General features: G+C 38.5%; 1 long non-coding RNA gene across 1 annotated transcript; it reads right to left on the bottom strand.

Moving 5' to 3' along the window:
* Positions 1-2,146: 2,146 nt before the first annotated feature.
* Positions 2,147-4,343, bottom strand: LOC124121560. Its single transcript, XR_006859052.2, has 3 exons — positions 4,230-4,343; positions 2,673-2,825; positions 2,147-2,372 (listed from the first exon to the last, which is right to left on the bottom strand). It is a non-coding gene; the product is annotated as an uncharacterized LOC124121560 (long non-coding RNA).
* Positions 4,344-5,334: the final 991 nt, after the last annotated feature.

Below are 5,334 nucleotides of genomic sequence, written 5' to 3'. Positions count from 1 at the left end.
AATTATGAAATAGAGATACACACTTTGAAAACTTTTTGAATAATATTTTCCTATTTTATAAAGAAATAAGTTAAGTAAAATATAATGATGAACTTAGTTATAATCTAGCAGAGGATAGATCGTTCGATACCGAAATTTAAAAAAAAGAAGATATCAACTGTGAGGAAATTCTCGCAGCACTTAAAAATTAGGGTAGAAATATAGCTTCTGGATTAGACTTGGTTGAAAACGAGTAGCTAATTGTTGCTGCAGAATACTTTGTCCCACTACTGATTGTATTTTGTAAATTTAATACTGCATTCTGGATTTGTACCCGAATGCTGTCTGAGAGGTATGACGAAACCGATATACAAGAAGAAAGGCGATAGACCGTAAATCGTATGAACCAATTACCATTTTGACCGGCTTTGGTAAACTATTTACCTGGCGGCCTATTCACGAAGATGTTTTACCTAGGACAAGTCTGAGCGACCTACGACAACAATTCCTTTTACTCTGTACGTTAACGACGGGAAATTTTCCAGCCAGTGTAAAGAAATATAACGTCTGTTTGCAATCCACAAATACTACTACCGTATGGCTATTGTATGGCTTCTAACTGAAGTTAAGTATGTTTACAAAACACTGAGAGGATACACTTGATTTTTTTTCTTTTATCATTCGAATGAAAAATAAAATTAATTCATGCGTTCATATTTTTTCAGACCGCATACTATCCAGTTATTCCACACTTATATATATATATATATATATATATATATATATATATATATATATATATATATATATATATATATATATATATATATATATATATATATATATATATATTATATATTATATCCAGTTAGATGCCCACTCAGAGACGCTACATTTCATACAGTATTATGATCTATTATTGTCTTCCTAGTGGTAGAGCGCCCGCCAGGAGAGCGGAAGGTCCGGAGTTCGATTCCCGGCCGCGTCATACCAAAAGACGTTAAAAGATGGTACTTGTTGTTACCCTGTCTGGCGCTCGGCATTAAGGGGCTAAAACAAGGACTGTTCAGCTCGGAGTCAGCATACTGTGTCTGAGTGGGGTATTCATGTTAAACTGCGGCATGGTATCTCAATATTATACACGTTCGGCAACCATAAAAAATTGAGACAGTTGATGGCTACACTAGACGAAAAGCAATGTTTTCATGGAGAAAGCACAGGATATCAGTTTACCCTTAATTGCATTTTATCAGTGTTTGATTCAATGGCTGTCCAAGGTATATTTAACATTTCTCAAAAATCCAAATTTTATGCTTTATGGCGAATTTGGGAGAGAACCTTTATATATCAGAATTTACAAAAGAGTTTCAACAATGTCAACAAATAATGAAAACCCAAAATGATCAAACTTACTAAATACAAATATTACTTCAAATGGTTCATTTTTTTCTGAAAAGTAACGATGGATATTATTTGTCAAAAAATACTCAACGAGAGGTCTTAATGGAGTTTTTAGTCATCCGCATCAATGTACTGCTTGGCTGGTTCCAATGCAATTATGCCCAAATCATCCTACTTTCAAATTGGAACTAATAACCATAACCCACTGATTGAAACCAATCGCTGGAGTAACACTCCACGTGACAGAGATTTATGTTACTCGCCTGCAGCTGGGGATGAGTTTCACTCTCTGTTTACATGTGAAGCTGATCCGTGAAGATCCGGGGTAGAACTGGTCTTCAGCAACCCATGCATGCCGTAAAAGGCGACTATGCTTGTCGTAAAAGGCGACTAACGGGATCGGGCGGTCAGGCTCGCTGACTTGGTTTAAGCACGTCATCGATCCCAATTGCGTGGATCGATGCTCATGATATCAATCACTGGATTGTCTGATCCAGACTCGATTATTTAGGGACAGCCGTCATATAGCTGGAATATTGCTGAATATATCATGAACATCGATCAACGCAAAGAGTGCGGCGTAAATCAACAAACCAACCAACATGTGAAGCTCTTCACCAACGGCGGATATTGTATTTTCCAGAATTAGTGTTACATTGGCCTATTCTGTATCAATTAACAGTATTATTCTCTGCGTGTAAAGCAATAAATATTAAATGTCAAAATATATTAGATACATATGTTTTGGCTTTTTTAAATTTGTGGTCACTGTCCTGTAACATATACCTATCCACTGCCTGCTGACTCGGGTATACCGTACCGCCTTTGTATTGAATTATTGCACATACTCATTTACCACCGCTTGTGTATTTTGAGCAATAAACTTGGTTTATTGACATGCATAATGTACAAACAACTCAATGGGTGTAAACTTATTTATTAAATGCACATCGATGATCCCATTATGATTTGATGTTCCACATGCTTGGTTTCTGAAAAAGAAAATCAGAAAAAGTCATAAAAAAGCATAAGTGAAATAGACGATTGTGCCAAACCTTTTTCTGCCACTACTGGCGTCAAAGATGGCATAACTATTACTTCATGTGTTATTAAAACATAAGTGAAATAGATGATTGTGCCGAACCTTTTTCTGCCACTATTGGCATCAAAGATGGCATAATTAATACTTCATGTATTATCAACGTAATATCACGATCTCTCTCAGAACGCATTTTGTATCATTATTAGAATCAAAGATAGCATAATAATGTCTTTAGGTGTAGTTAACGTACATGTACAATCAGGTACTATCCTCGTTGCTTAGCAACCCGATGATGGTTGGTGATATGCCTGTGGGGGTTCATCATAGCGGACTTCATACGTCTGTGGCCTTGACCCGTCACCATACTCATTCCAAGATGCCAGACACACGGCCACCAGGACGGCTGTAATCAGACGATGTATTCATCATAGAATATATTGCACGCATGATATACGATATATTTGCCCTATTCGAGATATGAAAGCTTTTTAAAAAAATGTATGTCTTCATGCTTTGCACATTACATCTTCTATGGTATCGGGCGGTCGGGCAGCCTGGTGGTTAAAGCGTTCGCTCGTCACGCCGAAGACCCGGGTTCGATTCCCGACATGGGTACAATGTGTGAAGCCCATTTCTGGTGTCCCCCGCCGTTATAGTGCTGGAATATTGCTAAAAGCGGCGTAAAACAATACTTACTCACGCTTCTATGGTATCAAGCTATCATTTAGTTAGTGAGTTCATCTAGCGTTACAGGACAGCCCAACGTGATGCATGTCCTTGACGCTTGACCCTCACGAGCACGGGTATGGTCCTGACATACCAAGGGTCATAATCAGGGCGAAGCAGGGATTCAAATGTTAAGCAGATCTTAGGTGTTTATGGTTACCAGGGCCGCGATTCACAAGGCGATTGTCGCGCTACGGCTTTTCTAAGTCTATGCTTAAGGGGAAGAGTGACTACAGTCGTAGAGTGAGTGAGTGAGTAAGGTTTAACGCCACTTTAAACAGTATTCCAGTTATATCACGTCGTGTCAGCTTAATGTGGGAGGAAAGTCCAAAGTGATGCAGGTCTTAGACGTTTACCACTTCGGTGAAACCCACGAGCACGGGTATGGTGCTGACAAACCTAGAAACATAATCGGAGCGAACCGGGATTCGAACCCACAATCATAGGTTTCTGGCTCGCCCAAGGGACGCAACTCTGCACAGCGAATCGCGGCGCCTTAGACGACTGGGCCACCCGTGCCCCCTGACAGTCGAAACGGGGCATTGTATATTAGCTATTAAAAGTCAGCTGGTTAACATACGATTCCTGTAACAAACGTGTTTGTTGTCGCTCTCATGTTTTCACTACAATACGTATGATATCCCGAACAAGATTTCGTACTTAAACATTTTAACATTGAAATAATGGGATCACAGAGTGTAATATATGACTTAGCTGCACGGTAATAATCAGCGTCGTTTTGTTATAGCTATAAATGCTAGCGTGACATAATTTTATGTGCGAAAAGAACGGAGGCTATGATGCCTATCGATCCGAGTGACCGACTTTCATTTCATGAAACAAGCGATAACAAACATGCACCAAGACATGATGGGATATGCCTCATACACGAAACAGAACTTGGTTAATAGTGAACACTCCCAAATAAGCACATGTCAATATCTCGTTATTAGGCATAGTTTTATAGAAAATAGAATTTTGAGCATCAAGAAAATAATAGCTGAAGACTAATTTCATCCCCTTGATTTTAAGATTTCAGAAAACACTTCAGTGTATGTAGAAAAAAGATATTACAACTTACCCAGGAGCAAAACTTGTAGGAGTAGCTTGTACATATTGGACGAGGTTGATGAATACTTGATGCAGAAGACGATTGAAAAGGTTTTTATAATGACCGACTGGTATAACAATGTCGGGAATAGGGAAGTAGTTGCTTCCTTGCGAGCTGTGAATTGTTTTGCGGTTTGGTTTTAGTGGTCATAACAACTGTGCCAACCGTTCAAATTTCCGTTGAAGATTCCTTTCCTCAATTGTTTTCATACCACAAGTATCTTATAAATGTCTGTTCGATTTCTGATGTGAATGGGGCGGTCGGGTAGCCTAGTGGTTAAAGCGTTCGCTCGTCACGCCGAAGACCCGGGTTCGATTCCCGACATGGGTACAATGTGTGAAGCCCATTTCTGGTGTCCCCCGCCGTGATATTGCTGGAATATTGCTAATAATTCTGATGTGAATGTTTGTCTGACTGTGTGGAGCATGTTTAGCAAAATTGTGTTATGTGTCATCACGTACAGGGACAAAATATCACGATAAATAGATGTGTGCAATATTTTGTAGTCAAGCGCGTGTTGTAAGCAAAAGAAGAGGCAGATTATGTAATTGTATTTTTTCTTGGAAACTTCAGCACTGTCATCAAGTCTTCTTAATAATATTCATTTTCTTCAAAATATTAAGTACCATTTTAGATAATACATATAACACATGAATCGATCTAAAACCCTTTATGTATTATTGTTTTTCCACCAAATTTGTAAAATGGTATTAACCTAATATCCTATCTAAATAAAGTATTGATGGGAGACAAATAATATACACGTTACATGACTCTTGTCATTCCTCACTAAAACCTAATGTTATAGTGGCAGAAAATGAATAATGTAATGTAATAACTATGAACATTCCGTGTCACACCAGAGCATTAAAAGAGCTTTTAAAGATTTCAATTATTTGGGGACGTAGGACTTACTATCTCCTACATACGACTTCCTATCTCCTACGTAGGAGATAGTAAGTCCTACGTAGGAGATATATTCTAGTCCATACTACGTCCTACGTAGGAGATAGTAAGTCCTACGTAGGAGATAGTAAGTCTTACGTAGGAGATAGTAAGTCCTACGTAGGTCATA

This window comes from Haliotis rufescens, unplaced genomic scaffold (genome assembly GCF_023055435.1).
Source record: "Haliotis rufescens isolate VD_foot unplaced genomic scaffold, xgHalRufe1.0.p SCAF_13, whole genome shotgun sequence".
Taxonomy (NCBI): domain Eukaryota; kingdom Metazoa; phylum Mollusca; class Gastropoda; order Lepetellida; family Haliotidae; genus Haliotis; species Haliotis rufescens.
Note: the sequence above shows the minus strand (reverse complement) of the source record. Positions and strands in the feature narration are given on the sequence as shown.